A 24,968-nucleotide genomic window follows, 5' to 3' on the forward strand; every position below is an offset into this window, starting at 1 on the left:
AAAAATAAATGTATTATTTTAATCTTTAGTTTCAGAATTCTTTCAAAGGGGAGGTGGGATGTGGTTAGGGGATTTCTTTCTGGATCGATTGTTGGGTATTGGAGGTATCGTTGGCGTAAAGATTCCCTGGTTATTCGAGCTTGAAAGGGATAAACGCACTACTGTCTCTGATCGTATTTTGCTCGTGGATGGGACGTGGAGGCTGACCTTTACTGGACCAGACAGTTCCAGACTGCTGATGAGCACAACGAATTCAATCAATTGTCTATGCTGCTGTCTTCAGTGACTTTAATGGGAGAAACGGATAGATGGAGTCGTCCATTAGACCTAAATGGGGTGTTTACAGTCAAAGGGGAATGAGAAGGCGCATGACCCAACCCAGCGAAACAGAAACAAATAATGTGTTCTTGTGGAATCGATGGACCCTGATAAACGTGAATTTTCTGGTCTGGATATTAAATTTGAATATATTTCTGGCGCGGTTATCTCTTGTGAGGAGAGGTATCCATATGCCTTCAACATTATTTGAATGGTGTCAAGACGAGGAGGAGTCTTTAGATCATCTTTTATGCGCTTGCCTAGATGATATGATTAATTACTATAGGCATGTGTGTGGATAAAAGACTTGGAAACAACTATTATATTCAGTCCTGTGAAACAACAATAGGATGCCTTTGGTCGAGCATGAACAACTTGGTGTTCAACGGAAGAAGAACTCGCCGGTAAGTGTGGTGAAATAAATAAAGGTGGGGTAAAGCACTGGTCCAAAGTTGTGACTTTAACGTGGGAACATTGGTCTACCTTAGTTAGGCGGGTAACATTTTTGTTTTAGGTGTATATAATTGGATGTGGTTAACATTTTTTTGTTGACCCGTTCTTAATAAATTTACTTGGCTGTTCAAAATATATACATATAGATATCAACAATTTTTTCCTCTTTATTTGCAATCTTTATCAAAATTTTATTCAGAATATGAACGCTTCTATATACACTTGAAGTTAAGATGTGTTCATTTGACTTTAGTTATTCGTCTCCATTTTAGGCATGCTTTATAACAATAATCTTGAAGGAAACATGCCCGAAAAATTGAGAACCTCAATTTCCTCTACAAGTTGCCATTTGAACCAAATTTTACATGAGGTTTTAGAATAAGATTTTTTTTTTTTTTGTGGTCAGCACATAATTGAGGCTCTCACCTATGAAGTAGCTGGTCTTCTACATGGTCAGAGAAGAGGTTAAGAAAACTATCTGCTTGTGGGCCTTTTGAGGATTCAACGGTCTGAAAAAACGCGCAGCTACCCAATGATCTTCAAATCTTTTGAGTCGAACTCCGGAGGAAACAAACACTTTATCGCAAGTGTCTTCAGCAGTAGAAAGAGGTATGCATAACCAATTTTGGCATCTTGCTATTAAGTTTGGAACACCAACTGTCTAAACCGAACCGGACGTTTACCAACTCTATGCAAGACTCACCTGTTTGACGTAGGTCCTTTTCAAGTTTTGTGTTATCATTAATTATATGTCTTTCAAGGGGTACCAAACACTCAGACGAGTGATGATGGTTCACACATCATGATTGGCAAGGGACCCGGTGCTGGATATAATATAAATGTTCCATGGGAGAATGGTCCGTGTGTGGATGCAGATTATAATGTTGTTTGGAACCATATATCTGTTTACTCGATTAGCCTTTTAAAGTTAAAATTATGTGAGTCTTGCAGCTACTAAAGGACAACAACTACTAGGGCAAGGATTGAGAAGGCTGATGGTGAATGTTTAACATTTCAGTCGCTGGCTCTTAGAGCTCCACTTGGATAGAACACGGTATGGTACTTTTTTGCAGATGTGCTGTGATTTTAAGTGCATCTCATGCAAATATTGGATGGTTCTTGAACATATGGTTGTTGCAGGTTCTACTTAGAGTTTCAAAGATTGCTCGTGAGGCATCCAAGCACTTTGGAAAAGGCCCCGGTGTCCGACACAGTCACACCGCAAGGTATGGTTTCTGTCTGGTTTGAGTCAATTCAATTCAACTGATCATTAATTCATCATTGAATCTGAAAAACCCTTTTTTATTCATCTCAAGTAGGACCATAAATTAAGATTTGAGATGATCAAGCACATGTAATCAAAATAAAAATAATCAAATCCTAAGAAGTTAAGAACTTTAATGGAACTGAGCAACGGATAACGTTTAAGTAGTATGAACTTTATTGATTCAATAGAAGTCGTTGATGAAATTAAAGGAGAGATCTTACAAGTTTCCCCATGTAGCCAATAAACATGTGGTCGATGATGTTTGATTTGAGATATATTTCAGTAAATAAGAATAAAACAAAATACGCGAGGATCAAGTTTTAGTGTGATGTCATTATAATAAATAATAATGTCGTGATGTGTAGGTTGAAAAATGCCAGGTCATAATTTTTTCAGTTTTGTGGATTGTGTAAAGTATTATAAAACAAAATGTATATGGGCAATCTTATATGTGTGCAGGGATTAGCTCGGTATCGAATTGGTACCGGAACCAAAAATACTTGTAATGAAAATCCCAAAAAATGGGTACCAGTATCGGAACCGAAAATATACGGTACGGTACGGTTCGGTATCATATTGATTGGTATTTGAAGGTAAATACCTAACGTGCCAGACCGGTACCGAAAACACTAATTATCAACACCGAAAATTGAACCGGTTCGGGAAATTCGGTATCAGTACTACCCGATACTATTTACTCATCCCTATATGTGTGTGTGTATCGTTCACAAAATTTAAAATTAAAATGTATCCTTTCTAAATCTCAGAATATTATATCTACCCGTTCTGTGTTAAATTCATATGATCAACTGTATAAACTATGAGAACAACATGAGGAGAGATGATTCTCAATACTATCATTGTTTTCCTATTTGATTTGATTTATCTACTATAGAACGGGTAAAAATGATATTGTGAGAGTTTCCGAAACTTAAAAAGATATACATGAAAGCTTAAACTTTTAGAAAGATGTATGTAAAGTTACTCCAAAGTTATGTTATATCAATAATAATATAATATATTGAATAATGGTGCAACTTGATTGAGGCGAGTTGGATACGCCACCTTGAGCCTTGCGCCATTGGAAACTATGACTTTTGCTTATGAGATTTTGACTCTTTAGCCAACATATATGTTTTTCTTTTTTCTTTTCCAAAAGCATACATACTTATAAACACTTAATATATTTTGTTTTATCATTTTTGTCCATCAGCCAATGGGGACATGATTTCGTGCAGATTATAGAGTACCAGGGGTGTCTTAAGCAAAAAATTTCAGATTTTCCAGTAATGGCGGTGATTGCTGCTGCGGCAAAGTCAGTTCGTAAGGTATTATTGTTCATTTGTTACGCTTTTAGAGGTGACAATTTAAACCCGTTTACTTAAGAGTAGATATATTTTTCTTGTGTGATTGTGTTTCATCTCAAACTGGTCGTCAAACTAAAAAAGGATAAAGGAACAAGTCAGATGGCTTGAAAATCACCCAATAGACTAAAGATTATAATCTTTTATAAATGTGGTGTTGTTTGGACTTTCCATCAAAACTAATTATTTTATTTTTGTGACTTGAAGTCGCAATAATCAAGTAATATGTTCCGATGAACTTATAATGCTTCTAGAAATCTATATATATAATAAACAAACAAGGTTTGGGACACGTGTCGCGTTGTGGTGCAACCTCACTTCATTGCGGGAAAATGTGGGAAACCTTTAATTTTACACGGGATCCGAATGGCAACAGCCATACCCGCATAATTTGACCCGGGTATATAATGAAAAAAAACCCTAATCATTCTAATTCCCTCGTACGTTTCATCACCGCTACTTCAAAAGTTGCCTGTAAAGATTGTATTCATGGTAAGTTTCTGTATCCGATTCAAAGTTCTTGACATTTGATTTTGATATTGGTTCTGGAAGAGAGCCACCCTCTTTTGTTTTACGCATAAATCCTCCATTCTATGTTTTGATCTGAAGCTAACTCAATCCACAATCAAGGTTTCAAAGAAGAAATTTATGGTTTCCATTTCCCCATCGAATTCATCGTTTCAAATCTCTAAACCTCTGATTCGTTGAATCCTAAATAGTTCCTTCATTCGCCAAACCCCAAATCCTTCATTCACGAAATCCTAAATCGTTTCGATTTCCTTATCGCTGTGTCTCCTCTTCCTTTACCAGTGAACCCTAAATCCATCTCCCCAAACCCTCTCATCTTCCCCAGCAATATTCTGTCAGTAGATCTAAATCTGAACTAATATTGTAACGACTTGAGGGTTTCCATGCTAGCGGCTATGGTTCATATTCGATAGCAATCGTTGATTTGGGTAAGATTGGATTGTTTGAATCCCTTAATTTTGATTGCATCGTGTTATTCATCAGAGATTTTGTTTGCGTATTAATGTTTTTAGTTAATGTAAAATCATGTTGAAAACAATAGCAAATTACCAGGTTGCCTACATGTGTATATGCCTGTTTTAATAATGCTTGAGTCATTATTGAACCATGATGTTAATGTATTAACTAATTGGCCTAATAAGACAATGGAGGATTATAATAAACTTCAAACTAAGGTGCACTATAATAGCGTATAAACTTGCTGATATCTTATCTTAAATCGTAAAACTATATTCTATCTTTTTCTTTATTAAGATGTTGGGAATGTTTGACCTTCTTTGGTACGTAAATAGGTGATCTACGATCTACTTGAAAAATCATCTGATCATTTGGAACTCAGAGAGGACCTAGAGCAGGGGATAGTTGTAGCTGGGCTAAGATGTATCAAGGTTAAAACATCTTACTTGTATAATTGTGTTTTTAAAGCATTAATTCCGTTTTGTAGTTTGTTGTGAATCTATCAAGTCTAATGGTTTCAGGTCAACTCAGCTGATAAGATTCTTGAGCTTTTCAATGTTGGGAACAGTAGGCGCAAAATTGACAACATAGATGCCAACGAGACATCATCACGGCGAGTCATACACACAAGTGGTGTATGTACAATTTATTATTTTTTTTTGTTCCGAGTGTTCAGAGTATACATGTTGCTTTTTAAAATAGGTCTCGTGAACTTTTGGAAATAACTGTGCTTAGAAAACAGAAAAGGAAATACCATAGTCAAGTTATTTGTGGTAAACTCGCACTTGTGGATCTTGCTAGGAGGTATAAAGTATAAACTTTCTCCATTTATACTTTTCTATAATTTTAAATCCATCCTTGATGACACTTTATTTATTACATTTATATTATTTTGATGTTTTTTCTTTGTATGATCTGTGTAGGATTGTTTTCGAAGTCCTAGATATGGCATACATCTTCCTTCTCGATGAAGCCTCTTAAATCTAAACATTCAAGCATCAGGTACAAACATCTCATAAGAAAATCCGTTGCAGTTTGAAGGTCTATTGTAAACTTCACAAACATCTCATACGAAGATTTGTCAGGTACTTTCATTTGTTTGGGTCTACTCCATTCCAATGGATCGTTATTGCGGTGTTTACACTTTACATATGTAGCATCTGTTATACTGCAGGAGAACTATTGCATTCTATTCTATTTATAAAATCTAAGTTTTGCATGTAGATTGGTAATTTCATTTTTTGTGCACTATTATCATTTCTAAGTGTAACCATTTCAGGCGAAAGCTGGGTCTGGTTCTACAACATTATCAATGGTACTAAGTCATATAATTCATATTTATTCTTGATAAGGCTCATACTATCAAAACTTTTAAAATCCGAAAACTAAAATAAAGTATCTGCAAAACTATACAGGCGTATGCAGCAGTTAAGTTTGCAGATCGCTCTCTCAAGGGCTTAAAAGGAGATGCTAACATTATGGAGTGTGCTTTTATAGAATCTCGGGTATAAAACTGCTTTATACATACATCGTTATATCTATACGTTTTCTCGGGTCATAGTTTATTAATTATTTTAAAAATGTTTTTTTTGTAGGTAACAGAACTCCCGATTTTATTTAATTTTTGCAAAATTTTAAATAAAAATTTTAATTTCTATCTGCTTAATTTGGAACAAACAGGTTTGGTTTGGAAGAAGTTAAAAAAGAGTTGGCAGGAAGCATTGAGAAAGGAGTTTGTACCTTAAATAGATGTATCAGAATACCTATTTATACTATGCTAATCTTATTACATCCATGCTTTTAAAACTTTTATTGAAGGTGTACCACACAATGTTTTTTAAATTAACAAAAACCTTATTAAAAGATATATAAAACTTCACCAGGTACAATTGTTGATCAAGTATCTTTGGGATGCTGCAGATGGTAACGCGTCGGAACTTGTGACTGTAGATGACGATGTGGGTCCGGTTACGAGTGTTAAGTGGCAAGGTTTGTTTCAGTTTCATCAACCTTATCCCCTTGATGTCAATTTCAGTGTTGTTATTTTCGCTTTAAGGACCATAAAAACAATGTTTTTGATCATAAAATGTGCATGATTCGAATGCATGTTTATTTCAATTATTTTACAGGACCCGACTGATCAAACTGGTATAGACAATTACATGGTGCAGGAACTAGATGGAACCAAAAATGAGCGGGGTTGGTGCAAGCAAAAGGTATAGTTCCAAACGTTAAATCGATTTCTTTTCTTCCACAAAATTCGACATTAATCATACTTACGAATGAATCACTTTGTTGTTTAGCTTGGCGCAAATGCCATTCTGGCGGTGTCTCTTACAGCTGCAAAGCGGGAGCGAGTGTCAAAAACATTCCTCTTTACAAGGTAACATATGTTATAAGTTCAAACTATTTGCTGAATGCACATTATAGTCGTTAATTGATAAGCTTATCATGGGTTCTTTCATTATCATCATGGGAAGCGCGGTCAAAGATCATGGGTCATTTTTTGGACACCCGAAAGCACCAGTAGCTGTTAGCTTCTATGAATTTAGGATTGATTTTGACGTTTTTTTTGTTACTTTTAGACATATGAACTGTTGAAAAAAGGTCAGAAGACGCTTTAGATGTATTATATTGGGTTTTTTAAAAAGCTGAAAACTTGAGGAGAAAATGGAAGTTGTAAATGAACAAGATTCTCATCATCCACTCCCTCCTGTTCGTGCTTCAACTCCTCAACATATAAACAGGTAAAATATAATTAATTTCTTTATATATCTCAGTTAACTTCTTCTTGATTATGGTTCAGAATGTATTATTTAGTTTGCGTTTTGCAACTTCTATTTTTTCATTTGATTTTAGATACATGGAGTTCACCAGCGGGATTTGATAATGAAGTTTTAAATGTTGAATTTGAGAAAATGGCTAAAGCTTTTGTGGTTGGAGTTTCCACATATTCACAATCTTTGCCTCTTACGGTACTATATTGTTAAGATATTATCTTTTATGAATAAAAAGTCATAGAAATCCTTCAAAGTCTTGGACTTGATGCTTGTAGAGGAGGTGATCTATCAAAAGTCATAGAATCCTTCAAAGCCATGGACTTGATGCACTATCTAAACAAAATCAATAAGAGGATACTTATCTATATGTTGCTGCAGAGAATGGCATGTTTATGTAGGGAGCTTTTCGAACCCGCTTTCTATCTTTGATAATGGAATTTTCTATGAAATGAACTCGATGATGCTTAGGGACCGTGGTTGGTCATGCAAGGCGTGAGGAAAAAAGCTTGTTTGGTAGGTCATGCACTCGAAATAAATTATTTTCATGGGAAGAATAACATAGAAGCAACATGGTTTGTTCTGTTCAAAGAACACAAGTTGACTTCTGAAAGTCAAACAATCTAATTTTCAAATAAAATTGTATTTCACATTTTAAACGAGCTTATATTGGCATCAAGATGTGTATAACAGATACCATCTATAAATAAAAAACCAATGTGAAAAATATTATAGCATTAGTGTAAAAAACTCCGTATAGAAAAATACTATGTTTGACTTTTGTCTCATTCTGTCTTCGAAACCTTTTGCAGTTTGGCATTGATATAGGCTGATCAACAGTTCGATTATAGAAATGGCTTTTTTGACACATGTGCATATGACATCCATCACTTTCAAAGCATGACTTACAACCAGTTCTGCATAAGAGCATAGTACCAAATCTTACTGGCCAGTCGGAGCGGAAAGTAGCTACACAAGCAGCCCAGTCAAGTACTCTTGAACCGCCTTCATTTGGGCCAGTCGGTTCTGTGCTGGTTGTTGAACCGGCGAACCGGATTGATGGTTGGACTATATTTTCAAAGCCTTTTTAGTTTATTTTAAAGTATTTTTTGTTTTAAAATAGTAAAATCACATCTACAAATTCATTTTAAACTACAGCCTCTATGTTTTGCTTATTCTGATCTCAATTTTGTTAGCATTGCTGTGGCGTACGAACGACCACACCCATGAAAGGAAGTCCCGGATCTGGTGGTGACGTGACTAGGGTTCCGTCGTTGGAGCTGTGACTGTGGCGTAAGAACGGGTATTCAGGTCAACGGTGGTGGTTGTGGCAGCAAGAACAAAACATATTGTATTGGACTTTGCTTCTGTTGCGGGTAAAAAATGCACTTACGACGCCCTATGATTGAACCAGAAAGTTTGAAAGTTTGTTGGAGGTACTTTGTTTGTGTAACTGGTACATTAAGATACTTTTTGTAAGAAAAATACATGCAGCCATAATTTTTTTTTCTTCGGTTCAAATTGTTTTGTTAATTGTGTGTTTGCTAAAGAGATTTGGGCTAGATTATCTTGGTTGAGTGAGTGTGTAGGGTAATATCAACCTTCAGGCCTATTTGACCCGCTTCAGTTTTAGCCTTGGTTTAAAAACCACGCCTAGGAGCAAGGTATGTATGCTCTGAAAGGATGGGGAAGGTACATGAAAGATCATAGTTTATCCAATGGTGATGAATGTGTTTTCAAATACGTTAGGAAAAGAAGGCATGTTTTCAATGGATAGATGAAACAATGATGGTGTTCATGTTAAAATCTAAAACCTTTGGGGATCGGATCAGATCTTTTGGATATTAGTGATTTTGGGTTTTATGTTCATGCTCTTTTTACTTGGATTTATACTTAAAAAGATGAAGTTTGTATCCGCTGCTGAATCTTTTGAGCTTAATCAGTTGTTGCAAGTTATGGCTCCTGTAGTGATTGGGGTAGGGACGGACAGGTGGGTTTGGGAGTTGGATAGTAAAAGGGTTTTCTCAATCAGAAGCATAAAGAAGCAGGCCTCGAGTCTTCACCCAGAGCAGGAGTGGTTTCAGTTTTTCTTTTTGGAATAATTGGGTACCAAAGGTCAGGATTGTGGCATGGCGAGCAGAACTAAATAGGCTCCTGACGTGCGACTCGCTCGGAAGAAGGAACATCGCCGTTCAAAATGAGATGCGTAGGTCCTATTCTGAAGTCCCTTAATATGTAGAACATGTATTTAATTCTTGTCTGTTGGTGCGCACAAACAATTTGGCAGCTTGTCTCTCAACGGTGTAAGGTGGTGTTCATTTATGCGTTTAGCTTGAATGATCTCCTTGAGTAGTATAATGTGATTAGCGGGTCAAAGAAGGTTAAAAAGGCTTTTAATGGGATCGTGCAAAAGGCTTTTTGGTGCATCTGAAAGTCGAGAAACGCGACTGTTTTTTGAGAACAAACAGGCTACAGTAACAACCATCATTGAGGAGGTGAAGATACTAATGACTTTAAAAATGTTGTTTATGTACCTTTTATTATTAAAAACTAAATTTTCCTAACCCGGGATGTTCCCGGGTGATAGCCTAGTGTGATTATATAAGGTTCAAATAACCAATTCAACACCAACTACAAAAAAAAAAAAAAAAAAAAACCTCATTATCTAATAGTACACTAAGATTACTAATTTACCAGTTACTTTTAACAATTTAATAGTCTTCAACTTTATTTTCATTTTCACAAAAATGTCACGTTTGGTCATCATGTTTGTAATTTATTAAACAAGCAAAATTTGCCAAATTCTCAAACATTTACTTTTTTTAACAGCTTAAATTACACTAAATCTGTCTTCAGTGGGGCCAGAACCCTTCATCTTATGGAGAACAACACCTTAACTCCAATGGCTTTGCCAATTAAACCCAACCCCCACTCCGCTCAAACATTTACTCATGTGATTATTACAACTTTAAGAAAACACATCCAAACACCATCCTCATAGTCTGTTTATTATAGCTTATTGTTTGATTTCAATTATTCGTTGTTATTAGTTCATCTGAGCAAATTTACAAATTACGACCAACATTTATCTATATATTATATCCGGAAACGATGTAGCCAGGTGTTACAATTGTTATATCCCCTCTACTGTCTCTCATCAAGGACCAAATAGTTACTTTGAACCTCAAGTTTGGAGTAAAATGTTGTTTCATTCTTTTTTTTTATAAATTATTCTTTGTTGGTTTTTATAGTATTTTTGTATATTATGTTGCGGTTCTCGATTTTCGTCATAATATAGGAATACCATGTGTATTTATTTAACAACTTGTGATTTTTTCTCACTCATTTTTTTAGGTTCATTGTAATTGAATATTTACATAAGAAATGGAACGTTTCTTTCATTTCAATTTTTTTCTCAACACCATTAAATATTATATATTTTACTTTGAATAACCCGTGTAACACAAGGGTACTTAGACTATGTTGTATATAAAGAGATCTTCAATGGGTTGTGAAATTTTATGGTATTCATGTATTTAAATTATTTGATATACTCTCTATTATTTATGTTAGTAATTGAACGTATATATAATTAAATTATTTACATCAACACTGTTAAAGTATAATTTTTTTTGTATAGCCACCCGTGTATTACACGGGTACTTAAACTAGTTATTCCATATATAAATTAGTAAGTTTTTGATGCATTAGCACTTATAACTTGTGCTTGGGGAGTTTTCCAAAAAAAAAACTTAATTTTCCACTTTCAACCTAAAAGTTTTATCTTTTACATTTTAACCCTCTTTTTTTTACTTTTAACTCTAAGTTTTCCATCTTTTATAATTTAACACAACACTTTGTTATTTACAACTTTGGTCCCCCATACTTTTTATCTTTTGCAAGTTTTTGCGTTTTACGTTTCGTTCTAAATTTTGCGAGTGAACATGTCGTAGCGTGCATGTGAGGTTCAACGTTTTTGCTCTATTTTTTTCATATTTGACAGACCCGTCGCAACACGTCCATTTTTCCCCTTTTGTAAAGTTCGTCGCAACGGGCAGGTCGTAGATAAACTAAGTTATTATTTTCTACATTTTACGTTTCTGCTTAATTTCTTCGCATTAAGACACTGTAACGGGTGTGCATGGTTCAACGATTTTAGTCTACTTTTCGTTCTGTGTAATTTTTACCATTTTATCTATTTTATTTTTACGATGTTGAGAGTCGATGTCGTTGTGGCATTGGTACTACTTGGCACGGTTTTACGAACGTTTTTAACCTATTAAATTTTTTACTAATATTTTCTTTCGGTTTACCCCTATTCTTCCTTTACTTAAAAACTAATTTTTGTGTGCATATTTTATGTACCGGTATGTATAAATATGATTTGTTCTATATTCCGACGTAAACTTTTTTTATAGACGAGTCAGGTCAAATATAATACGTTTTCATTTAAAGAAACCATTTTTACGTGCATATTTTTATGTACGTTTTGGTATAAATTCAAGTTGTTCTACGTTTTGAGGTAAACTTTTTTGGGAAATGATTTAGTTCAAATATAATATGTTTTCGTGTTTATTTTATGTATGTTTCGTAAAGTTTGTTTCGAACCGAGTGGAGTCAAATTATGGTTTTTTTTTTCTCCCTCTTTTTCGAAAGCTCTAATTAATCCCTTTCAATTACATGTGCATATTTTCCTTCATACCTGTTACGTTTTCTGTGTATGAGTTGGGTCACATATAATACGTTATGATTGTTCGATATGAATTCCATTTACTTTACGTTTGTCCAATCACAATGCTTATACAGGTTACACTGAGTTTAACTGGATACGTCGAAATATGTGTTTTCATATGGTTAATGCATCATATAACGTTTGGACTAATCCATTCAATATTTACGATGTACCCGCGCCGCAACGCGGACGGGTCTTAACCCTAGTTTATATTAAGAATCAAATGGGGGGTACGTGTCTTATTGAAATCAAAAGATAGAATTTAAAGTTTAATAGGCTTATTAGAATTTCATGGATAAGAAGGAATTCAATGATTGATGCGTACGTGGCTTGACTAGAAACGTAACCTCTAAGTTTAAAGTGAGGTATAAATAGAAGTAGAAAAGCCATTTGAAAATGCCCAGATCCTTCCTTCTCACTCGATCTATTTCCATTTCCATTTCCAATAACTACATTCTCAAGACTGGCGGGAATAGTGCTTGTAAATTAGTGGTGGCTTTGGGCGGTCACCACTGTATATTTTTTTTTCTTTTTCTGATTTCAACAACAATGTTTCAGTTTAAAATAACGATTTTATCCTCAGTTTCAAAATAAAATTTTGCTTTTGTCCCCAGCCAAAGGTTACGTTATTACCCTTAGTTCGAAACTATTATTTTACTTCAGTTCAAAATAAAATTATAGTTTTGCCTCCCAGCTTAAAATTATGAATTTGCCATCAGTTTAAAATAATGAGTTTGCCCTCCTTTAAAAAATTACAATTTTGCCCCAGTTAAAATTTGTAGTATTGCTATCGTTTTTGTTTTTTTCACTAGCTCAAAATTACGACTTTGCTCTGAGTTCAAAAATATGATTTTGCTCATTTTTTCTAACAAATTACTATTTAGCAAAACTATGGTAGTGTTTTAGTTTAATTGGTTGACTCGATGTATTTTTTTTTGAGATCGTGTTATAAATAGTGAAGAAACACTGACCTATGCGGTGATTACGGGCTAGGACTTCAATGATCAGTGACCCGAACGATTAGCTGCAAAACCGAAACACCGTTAGGACTCGTTACAGGAATGGGGTTATTCCTGTAACCACCCTCCGGCGTGAGAATAAGTCTCGGTTTTTGGGAGTAAAGGGAAATTGAGAGGAGAAAGTTATATGAGAGCAAGATGATCATACCTTATACGTTTACCTCTATTTATAGGTTTTCCATTAGGGTTTCCTCTAACTTAGGATTTATTCCGATAAGTTAGAGATTTGCATGATCTTCCCAAAAAGTTGGAGATTTGCTTGTGTAACTTCCGTGCGGAGATGGAAAGTTCTAGAATAATCATTTATATTCATATTAAAATAATAGGTGATAACCGGGTCGGGTTGACCGATGCGGGTCATACCTCGTCATGTCCCCCCAGTCCGAGTTCATGAAAAGAAATTCATTAGCTCGGACTAGGAGAGAAAAGAAAAGTTAGTGTATTATGATTAGTACCAAATACGTTGGGCCTAGTGCCGTTACGTTTTGGGGAAACGACGGCGACAAGATAGGATGTGACAGTTGGGTCATCATTGGGATGACAACTGTAATTACCCTGTTTGGACACGTATTTCCGTCCGTACGCTTTTTTGAATTTGAAAGGTTACCTTTGCGTATAAGTAACACTTCTATATATGAGGGTTTAAATTTCTTTCCCCCACACCCTTCGTTCTTCATTTCCTCAAAAAATGTCTTCAAAACCTAGTGAATCGTCCTCTTCTGCTTCCGCCACTACCGATGTGCTTTTCTGTAAGTGGGGTGTAACGTCTTACAACAACCTTGTACAAGACTACGGCATCCGGGCCGAATGGAACCCTATATTGCCGTCCAAAACGGACACTGCGTTTCCATTGAAATCGAGCAAAATCACGTTGTTCAGTGATTTTTTCAAGTTCTGCAATTTCAGGTTACCCGTTACCAAGTTTCTTAAATTGGTGCTTGATTATTACCGTATTCACATTTCTCAATTACATCCCCTCGGGTTGGTGAAACTTCACCAATTCGAATTTGCTTGCATTGCCCTAGGCCATATTCCGGAACTAGTTGTGTTTAGGGCCTTCTTCGTTCTTGTATGGAAATCCCCTTTCTTTACCTTTGACCGGAGGGACACTGATGTGTCCTGCCTTAGGGACATTCCTACCAGTTCTAGAGACAAAGATTGGAAGAAAAAGTTTTTCTATATTGATGCCTCTGTTATTCCCGGTGAGATGTATTGGAGGGAAAAGGGGCCGAAGGATAAGGTCAAAGATGACGGTCCTTCGGAGGATGCGTTCGTGTCGAATGTTCTGTACACGAAATTGTGTGGTCGTCCTTTCGAGTGCGGTGATTACGGGCTAGGACTTCAATGATCAGTGACCCGAACAATTAGCTGCAAAACAGAAACACCGTTAGGACTCGTTACAGGAATGGGGTTATTCCTGTAACCACCCTCCGGCATGAGAATAAGTCTCGGTTTTTGGGAGTAAAGGGAAATTGAGAGGAGAAAGTTATATGAGAGCAAGATGATCATACCTTATACATTTACCTCTATTTATAGGTTTTCCATTAGGGTTTCCTCTAACTTAGGATTTATTCCGATAAGTTAGAGATTTGCATGATCTTCCCAAAAAGTTAGAGATTTGGTTGTGTAACTTCCGTGCGGAGATGGAAAGTTCTAGAATAATCATTTATATTCATATTAAAATAATAGGTGATAACTGGGTCGGGTTGACCGATGCGGGTCATACCTCGTCAAATAGTATGTACAAGTAACTAAAATACATGTGTACATGTTATGAAACTAAGAAATATTCGATTTAACGCCCCGCAACGCGGGCGGGGCAATTAACAAGTTATATATATGTTCCATATTTTCTTTAAGTATTACACCCCACAATAATAAAATCATGCCCCGTTTTAAGTATTGTAACCCCTGATCACTGATACCCTGTCCAACTGACGTAGGGCCCCGTAACGTATGTCAAGGCTCTGCCTAAATTCGTTGGGGTTCTGTCTCGTGACGTAGGGATAAAATAGAATTGGGTTACTATACATAATGTGAGTGCACTATATATTTTATTAAATAACCCAGGAGTGATACCCAAAATATAACAACCCTCCAGAATATTTTTCTGACACCCTGCACTTCCTAAAATACACCCCGTATGTGAAAACTAAACCCGAAATATAATATAACAATAAAAATAAATGAAAAACAAGAAATAGTAAGTGAGGCGGGCCGCGTAGACCCACCCCAACCTTTACGCAGGCGGTATGAAGATTGATACCAGATTCCTTTGATTTTCTTAAGTTCAAGCGGGCCGCGTAAGCTACCCCGTTAAGTTAACGCGGGCCGCGAGGGACTAAAAAGGTGGCACAGCCCGGTGCGGCCACGTGTCCCAACACCCGGCTAAGCTAGTTGTCGACTCAGCACAGCTACGCGTTGACCCAGCTTTGACGCGGGCCGCGTAAGCTTTGTGCTTATGTTACGCGGGCCGCGAGAGACCCAGGTTCAGGCACTATATAAAGGAGGCATCGGCTGTCCATTTCAATTCGTTCACAATTCATTCTCACTCTCAAAATTCTGAATTAGAGTTATTATACTCGGGTATTATACCCCTAATTAGCAAAACTCTGCCTCGTTGTAAGTATCATAACCCCTGGATACGTATTAGATACTCTGCCCGATTGATCTAGGGTTCCGTAACGGCTGTCGTGGTTCTGCCCGACGTAGTCGTTGGAATGCCGTCTCGGGGAGGGTATTACTAATGTTAAAATGGGTTATTATACTAACGCGTGTGCATTTTATTTAATTAGATTATAACCAGGAAGTCACAAAGGAAAGCCCTATAATAGCAATGTGAGTTGATCCACTTTTTGTTAACTGTTTTTACAAAACCTTAAATATCTTTCCATGCGAATGACAGTTATTGAGTATTTGTAAGAATACAATTACAGTCGGTAAATTTGGGGTTTTGTATACAAAATTTGTTACCACCTGGTAAAGGAGCAACATGACCATAAGTCGGAACGACATTACCGTGTGGTGGTAATTGATATAACTTGGAAACAAATGTAATTGCGGATGCGCCCTCAATACTGTTCACTGTGACTTTTTATTTAAACTTGATTAAGCTGGGATTCACTCACCAGTATTCCTGCTGATAAAATGTTTTAAACACGTGTTTCAGGTAACTTAGTGTGAAGCCAATGAAAGCCAGCTGGAGAGCACTGAAGGCTTGGAAAAGTGGCTATAAAGTTACCTAAAATAAAATAGACATTTTTATTAAATAAAATAGGATTTATTCCTATGAAAATGTATGTACTGCAAAACTTGGGTTTTATCCCATGTGTTTAATATTATGAAAATATGGTGGTTTTTACTCTGATAAAATATTTCCTAACTACGGTCCTGATGAAAAATTCCACTGCCAAATTAGACAATACCGTTACCACCGAAACTGGCTCACGGCCGCCCGTTCCTGTGTTTGTATAAGGGATCGGGGGTTGTGACAAGCGAAGCTCTGCTAGTCTGATTTTCTACCGGATCCTCTGTATTTTCATCATCTTTGAATAGAATTCAGACGCGTTAAGCGTTGAACTTGTCGTTGTTGATTCTGTGACATTATCAAGGGATTCCGCACCTTGATTCTGATCGATCCAGCCACGTTCTACTCGAACAGATCCTGAGATAAACGGGCTAACAAGTGGTATCAGAGCCACAGGAGGTTGAATCGGAGACGACAACAACAAATTCACCGACTTTTCAGCGATTTTCGGTCGATTTCTGTCAAATTTCACTGGAAATTTTGACAAATTTCTCATCTTCTACCTCATTTCTTATTGTTCTTACATTTTTACACCTTAAAACTGAGAAAACTCAAAATTGAACAAGAATTCACGGACAAAATTGAGTAATTTTCATATCAAACGAATCGGAATTGAACATAGATCAATCCTGTAAAGTTTCATTGAAAAATTCGGACTAAAACTGAATCAAATCAAGCAAAAACTATGTCGAGTTCTTCGTTCTTGCTGACGTCATCCACCCGATCGGATCACCATCCGATCGGATTGGCTTAAATTGTTCTTGATTCACTGGCTGACGTCATCATCTCACTCGATCGGATCACCATCCGATCGGTGAAGAGTTGAGGGTTAAAGGTTTTTAAGGATCTTGTGTCACTCGATCGAACGACCATCCGATTGGATCACCATCCGATCGGATCGCCATTCGACACTTGCTAATCCGACACTTGGTAATCTGACGATTGTTACTTGGCTGAGCAATCCGATCGAATCACCATTCGACCCAAGTGCATCAGTTTGAAATTTTTGAAAATTGTGAAAATTTTTCTAAGTGTTTGAAATTTTTCAGGTTTTTACAAAATGGGAGACGAATTCCTAAACCTATTCAGCGATGTCTTTGCATACAACACCGGAGATGCATCAACAAATACAACCACCAATACAAATCCAAATCCGAATAAGGCGATCACAGATTCGCTTAGTGTGGATAACGCCTATGGTACGTATAACAAGCCACCAAAGCTCATGGCGATTGAAGACTACAACCGATGGGCAAGCAGATTTGAGGATTGGTTGAAAGCATTTGCTTATCAGAGTTGGAGGTGTCTGAGGAACGGTTTCCATATTGGAAGAAAAGATTATGAAAACTTGAACGAAGGTGAGCAAGAGACATTTGTTGCTGAACAAAAATGTATAGCCCTGTTACATCAATCTGTTAGAGATGATATGATTTCTTTGATTAGTTACGAAAATTCGAAAGATTTGTGGGCCAAGTTAGAGAAGAAGTGTATAGGAGGGGTTGAGATAGTGAAAAACAAGAAACGTCTACTGAAAAAGGAGTTCGACTTGTTTGCATGCATGAGGAATGAGACTGTGCTAAAGATGATTGAGCGTTTCTGTCATCTGAAGATAGAGCTTGTCAGACATGGGATAACAGTCACAGAAGAAGAGATGGTTGAGAAGTTATTGGAATCGTTGCCAGATGAAAAGTATTGGCAATATTATGGTCTTGTTTTGAAAAACACCATGAAAATTCAGATATGAATGTTGACTGGTTGATAGAAAGGTTTGAAAGTCATGAGTTAGAAATCAAGAAGATGAATAAAGTCAACAACACCCCGTACCAACAAAATATCGATCTTTACTACAGAGGTAGTATGATTCCCAAAACCACTTCACCGAAAACTGCTTTTTCTACTGAGAGTTCAAGCACGATAAATCAAGAAAAACAAAGCAGTAGCTCAGTACCTAGCAGTGGTTATAATGGAGGTTCTTCTTCATCAGTTTCAGGGAATCGGCAACAGCAAAATGTTCCCAAAAACGTCTTTCAGTGCAACATAGCTGTGAACCTGAACAATGCGCAAAACTTTAATGAAGAGACAGCCAAACAACAAATGGTGTTTCTTGCTTCAATCTTGGAATCATATGAAAGCTTAGCTGCTGGGAAAATTGGAAATACAAATTTAACCAAAGAAGATTATGATCAAATTGATCCCGAATAGATGGAGTTAATCGACATACGCTGGTGCATGGCTAGCGTAATTAGGAGAGCGCAAAGTTTTATGGAGATAACGGGAAGAAATTCCATCGGTGGGCCTTCAACATAGTTGGGATTTGATAAATCAAAGGTGACCTTCTTTAAGTGCAAACAGAAGGGGCATTTCAAGAAGGAGTGCAAGAACTCAGCAGCGGATGAAACAGCTAATCTGTTTCATGACGACTACTACAAAAAGGCTGTATATCACCGCAATCGGAAAGAGCCGCCAAGAATGAAACAAATTGAAGAGACTCCAAAGGAGAAGTCGAGAGCCTTAGCTGTGATTCAAGATGATGAAGGTTTCGACTGGAGTGAGTTTTTGCCCGAAGATGATGTTGTAGGTTTTGCATTCATGGCAAAAGTTGAACCATATAAAGATACACGAACCGAAGAGCAAAAATACACTTATCGGAAGATGGTAGCTCAAACTATGAAGGATAGAAACTATCGAGCTTGGAAAGAAGCCAAAAAAGGCAAACAGATGGGATCCAGATCGTGAATGCTATTTGGACCAGAAAGGCAACATAATTGCTGAACCATCGTCACTCATAATCGAAACTCTCATTGAATCTTTGAAGCAAGAGAATGAACAAAGAGAGAGAGAGATGCGACAAAGAAAGCTGAAGAGGAAGAGCTAAAGTCAAGGAAAGTCGACAATGGGATAATCGACACCACAAAAGAAATGACAGCTGAAAACCTGATAAAGATGGCAGACAAAGTGCTTATGGCAAAGGAACTAGAGGTAGATTCCAAATCTGCTGTAGGATCGTGTGCGGACCCGAAACGAGTCGATCAGAGGCGTTCTACTCAAAATGAAAGGCGAAACAGACATGATGAGTTGAATTTAGCTAGATATACACTTTAACTGTCATTTATATTGATCTGGAACAGTTTTACAGCAAGATGACACTTCGACAGAGCTTCGCCGTCAGAAAATCTCTTAGTAATTTCGTACCAACTGACACGGAACTAAACCTATTTATAGACTAGCTAATTCCGCACGAAACATGCACAAACGGAATAACAATTACATGCAGAATTACATGTTGTTCATTCCAAGCGGAATTAGTCCTTCAAGCGGAATTAGCCTTTATCTTGATTTCTCGATCTTCGTGCCATGAGCAATGCAAGACTCGATACTAGACGAAGTCGACAGACGTATGCACCAACAGACTCCCCCTCGGATGTTGACGAGTCTTAAGTGTCGAGTCTTCAACGTCTTCAGTCTTTATCAGTCTGACTGTTCTCTTTTCATCAGCAACAACATACTCTCCTCGGATGTCTTCAGACTCTCCCTATCGTTATGCTGGGATCGCAACCTGGCTTTTTGAAGTTAACAAAGTCCTTAGATATCGTAACCTGTCTTTCTATCATTCAGAATCAGGATCAGAAACCTGGCTATCCTGCACATTCTCTTCCTCACAATAAATTTCACAAATTTAACATTTGACAAATCTATATATTCAAACTCCCCCTCAAATTAAGCCAGAATGATTTACATTTTAAACCTTCTGATGACCATTTGCAGAAAAATATTCATACATTTTTAGATTCAATAGACTCCCCCTTAAAATGATCATCATGTTCAGCACTTGGAATTTTGAAAATCAGCTTTTCAACACCAGTTGTCAAAAATCTTTTTGGATTTTTCAAAAGTTTAAGTTAAAACACATTTAAAATCTTTTTGGATTTTTGAGTAAAATGAAATGCAGTAAAGAAATATTTACAGAAAATATTTTTGTGAGCTTGTGTAAAAGGATCATATCAGTTTCTGAGACAAATCACCAACACCGTTAAGCTTTATTTCATTTTAAGTTCTAAACAATTCACCTAGATTGTCAGTATACTGGTCTACATAAATTTTCACACAAAGTTCAACTGTTTCGAGATACGAGATTAATATTTTAAGAACTTAAACTTATTCGCGTGTCCCACTACTTGAATATACTCATGTATCCAGATCCCAATATTCAGTCTTACAGGTGAGTATACCTAGATGATATCTGTAAAAGGGTTAAATGCGAAACCGTGAGAGCTTAGGTCAGAACGTCCGTTCAGCAGAGAGATGACGGCTCGACTTTTGGTGTGTTCCCTTTAGAGAATCTTTTCTTCAACAGCACATGATTAGCATTTTTCAATGATTTATCATTATTTGTATTGAGGGCGATGCTTGTAGGATCGGTTCTAGACCCAAATGAGTCAATTAGAAGAGTTCTAATCTGTTTCAGAGGTGGAAACAAAGAAACAGATGCATAAAACAGCTTAATTTGCTTTAATTTGCCTTGTATATTGATTAGAAACTGTTTACAATCAAACGGCACTTCGGCAGCACTTCGGTACCGGAAATCTCAGAAGTTACAATGATTTCGCTTGAGGAGGATATTTATATGCATGGGATTCCGCTTGAAAGTAACAGAAAACATTTCAAGCGGAATTAGATAATTGTGATTTCGCTTGAAACAGTCACATGTCATTTCAAGGGAAATCATCACCTTTCAAGCGAAATCAGCTTCAAACACACCTAAACCTATTTTCTCGTACAACATGCCCTGATCTAACAATCTTGTGTAAGACTCGATACAAGACGAAGTCGATAGACGTAGTGCACCAACAAACTCCCCCTCGGATATTGACGAAGTCTTCGGTGTCGAGTCTTCACAATCTTCAGTCTTTATCAGTATTTGGGCTTCCAGAATCTTGATTTGGCTATATCAACTAATTCCCCCTCGGATGGTGCGCTATCAATCTCTGGCATCTTCAGGATCAAATTCCTAGCTTTTGCCTCTTCAGACTCTTTTTCTCTAACAGACTCCCCCTCAACTTGTACTGGGATCATAGTCTGCTCACAAAGTCCTTAGGTATCGGAACCTGACTCTACAATATTCAAACTTCCTTTGATGTTGTTCCAAAATCGTAACCTGGCTCTCATCCAGCTCAGGTTATCTGCACATCCTCTACGTCAAAGTAAAATTTCACAAATTTATAATTTTGACAGATTTAATCTTTATCTATCACTTGTAGACACATTCTTTCCATGATTTGATCAATTAAGACTTTCTGATGACCACTTAGAAAGAAAACTTTTTAAAACACACTCTCCCAAACTAGTTGTCGTCATGTTTAGCATTTGTAATTTTGAAAATCAGCTTTTCAACATCAGTTGTCGAAAATCTTTTTGAATTTTTCCAAGAAATTTATGCTAAAACACACTGAAAATCTTTTTGGATTTTATGAATAAAAAGAAATACAGTAAAGAAATATTTACAGACAATATTTTTGTGAGTTTGTGTAAAAGGATCATATCAGTTTATGAGACAAATCACCAACACCGTTAAGCTTCATTTCATTTTAAGTTCAAAACAATTCACTTAGATTGTCAGTATACTGGTCCACTTAAATTTTCACACAAAGTTCAACTGTTTCGAGATACGAGATTAATGTTTTAATGACTTAAACTTATCCGCGTGTCCCACTACTTGAATATAATCCCGTATCTAGATCCCAATATTCAGTCTTACAGGTGAGTATACCTAGATGATATCTGTAAGGGGTTAGGTGCGAAACCGTGAGAGCTCAGGTCAGAACTTCCGTTCAGCAGAGAGATGACGGCTCGACTTTTGGTGTGTCCCCTTTAGAGGATCTTTTCTTCAACAGCACATGATTAGCATTTTTCAATGTTTCATCATTTTTTATGCTGAGGGTGATGCTATATTTCAAGCATTTGCAGAAAGTATTATACGGGGACTAGGTCAGAATTTCCATTCAGCAGAAGTCCCGGGATAATACCCCATATATCACTAAGCATAAAGACCTAGTATCTCAGAAAGAGGGACCTTTCAAACAAGATTTCGGGGGTTACCCATATATCCAAGAAATGTTCCCCACGACGTAAGCAAATTTGAAATTTTAGGTTTATATCTCGAATACAATCTACTGAATGTGTAAAAAACCTACTGGCACATCCATAGTGAGATTGTTTATCACAATTTTTAACTTTCCATTTCTCTAGCATGTTGTGATAGTCCACTGATGTACTATCATTTCCTCTTTTTCACAACAAAACTCTTTTTCATTTTATCATGTTTTTGAATTTTTCAAATTTTCTAATGTTTTTGGATTTTCTGAAATTTCTTACCCCCCCTAAAATGCAAACACATTAAAGAAAAATTGAAAACAAACTGTACAAGTAACTTGACAACCGATATCGAATCAACTCAAATCTCCATTCACTTGGCATAAACAATCAGAACTCCCCCTTTCAACAAACCATTTTCTCATTAAGATTTCAAAACACTTAAGTTTGTTTTAATTAAAATGATTTTTCCGGAAAATAAGTTTTGTTTAACCATTTATAGGGACGGGTTCATCATCTTGTTCATTCAATCACTTGTATGAGGATTACATCAAGTTCAAACTAATGACCTTGTTTAATCACTTGTAAACTTATCACCTGTACCACATGTAGGAATAAAACAACTACACAAAATCATTTTACCAATCAAGATGCCGATTCCTGCTTCACACTTACCCACCTGGAAGCTCCGGCAAGTCACAACCTGTAAAATTTAAACAATTTTAAAATCTTTCACAAAATCTATTTTAACAAGAATGATGGCGATTCCTGATCCGCGATTACAAACTTGGGATCTCCGGCAAGTCAGGTTTTTCAATGAAAGAAAATGTCCACCCAAACCTGACCAGCCTTGGGTGATATCAACTCCTCTTTAGTTAGGGTGTAGGTTGTTTTTTTTGTTGCATAAAAATCTTTTACCCCTTTAACCTTCCCATCGATCATTTTTCCAAAAATTTTCTTTACATTCCCATTAAACGCTTTCTCAACATCAAATTCATTCTTTTCAGAATAAAATTGATTAGAGATCTCAACTTTTCCAATTTTTTTGTTTAAAAGTCTCAGTCCTCAATGGTGGAAAGTTCTCATCATCCATTGGAGTGTTGGTGCACTTACGTCTGTCGACTACGTCTTCCATCGAGTCTTAGAGTTGGATAGATTAGACATGGCACGAAATCCTAGAAACTAGAGATTGTATAGATTCACTTGTATGTTATTAGCTAGGTTCGCTTATGTGTCAGTCTAATAGGTCCGTTTGAATGGTCATGTTGGTTTCGCTTGAACGGCATTAGTGTAGGTCCGCTTATACGGTCATGACCATATAAGCGGAACCTCCTCAACTATATATAGTGGCACTTTCAAGCGGACCATAACACATAGTTTAGGGGTGTTTTCTTCCGGTGAGCCACGAAGTGCTGCTGAAGTGTTGTCTGAACGTGTAATCGAGTTATTGATCAATACAACAGCAAGTTTAAGTGAATGTGGCTGAAAAAGCACCAAATCATTAGTTTCCGCCTCTTGATTTGGATAGGGATTCTTCTGATCGACTCAAACAGGGCCGAAACACGATCCTACATGGAGGAACTGTAAAGTCAAAATGTGATAAACAATCTTACTGTGGATGTGTCAGTAGGTTTTTGCACATTTAGTAAACTGTAAAGAGATATAAACCTAAAATCAAACTTGCTTATTCTGTGGGTTAACAAAACTGCTTGGATATATAGGTAATGTGCGTGTAGTGTAATATATTTTTGATGTATATTTTAAGCCCTTTTTACACTTTTAGCCAAGTTTTAAATTTATAAAACACGATATTTACTAACACTAAACACACATATGGGCAAGTGCACCCATCGTGGACGTAGTATAGTGTTGGTAAGATACCGAGGTCGTCCAAGGACACAAGAGCTTTTAGTACCGGTTTATCCTCAACGTCTAATCAAATCAAAATGTTAGAAAAGGTTTTTAAACTAAAAATAAAAACTAACTAAATGCTGAAAAATAAAAATTAAATAAAAACAGATAGACAAGATGAATCACTTGGATCCGACTCGCGTATTAGTATAACCTTTGATTATTTTCGCACTTTTGCACTTGTTTAAGAGATTATCTTAGTTATTGTAGTAGGCCTCTCTTTTGAAGGCGACGTTACCCTCAACCCAGTAGTTTGAGTCAGCAAGGATACAATCCTAAAGGGTCGGATTATTGGAAGATAATGAATTAAGTTATTAATGCAAATTATGGTAGGCCCCGCTTTTAGCGGTGATGTTACCCTCGACTAAGTAGTCTGAGTCAGCAGGGATACAGTCCTAAATAGCCGGGTTATAGTATTAATAGTAGTTAACTTATGAGGGGGTCAAAGAGTTTGGATCCCCGCCATCCAATACCTATGGGCATTGAAGGAGATCCTACTAAATTTGACCCAGGTCCCTTGCAGGACCTCTAAACGCTGAACAAGGGCAAGACCCTTACCAAACCGTTCCCTTAACCCCCGACCAGGTAGCCAACATACCTCCATATAGACCGTGGAGATATGAATGGTGAAAATCTTTTATTTTATATAGACAGTAAAATAATGCCAAGACACCACAGACAAACGATAAGGAAAGATCACCTTCAACATAAGCAACTAGTTATTAAAGTCATTAATACAAAACCAA

General features: G+C 36.6%; 1 long non-coding RNA gene across 14 annotated transcripts; it reads left to right on the top strand.

Moving 5' to 3' along the window:
* The first annotated feature begins 3,794 nt into the window (after window positions 1–3,794).
* LOC110914333 lies at window positions 3,795–8,696 on the top strand. Of its 14 annotated transcripts, none has more exons than XR_004881445.1 (15): window positions 3,795–3,894; window positions 4,012–4,358; window positions 4,722–4,817; window positions 4,908–5,190; window positions 5,310–5,471; window positions 5,666–5,701; window positions 5,802–5,891; window positions 6,067–6,375; window positions 6,516–6,602; window positions 6,690–6,769; window positions 6,972–7,133; window positions 7,246–7,361; window positions 7,442–7,679; window positions 7,976–8,225; window positions 8,360–8,696. It is a non-coding gene; the product is annotated as an uncharacterized LOC110914333 (long non-coding RNA). The 14 variants fall into 14 exon arrangements; XR_004881458.1 differs by lacking the exon at window positions 4,012–4,358 and having other exon boundaries at window positions 3,831–3,894; window positions 6,067–6,137; window positions 6,307–6,375; XR_004881451.1 differs by having other exon boundaries at window positions 3,886–4,358; window positions 6,067–6,137; window positions 6,307–6,375.
* Window positions 8,697–24,968: the final 16,272 nt, after the last annotated feature.

The sequence above is a fragment of the Helianthus annuus genome, chromosome 2, assembly GCF_002127325.2.
Source record: "Helianthus annuus cultivar XRQ/B chromosome 2, HanXRQr2.0-SUNRISE, whole genome shotgun sequence".
NCBI classification, from domain to species: domain Eukaryota; kingdom Viridiplantae; phylum Streptophyta; class Magnoliopsida; order Asterales; family Asteraceae; genus Helianthus; species Helianthus annuus.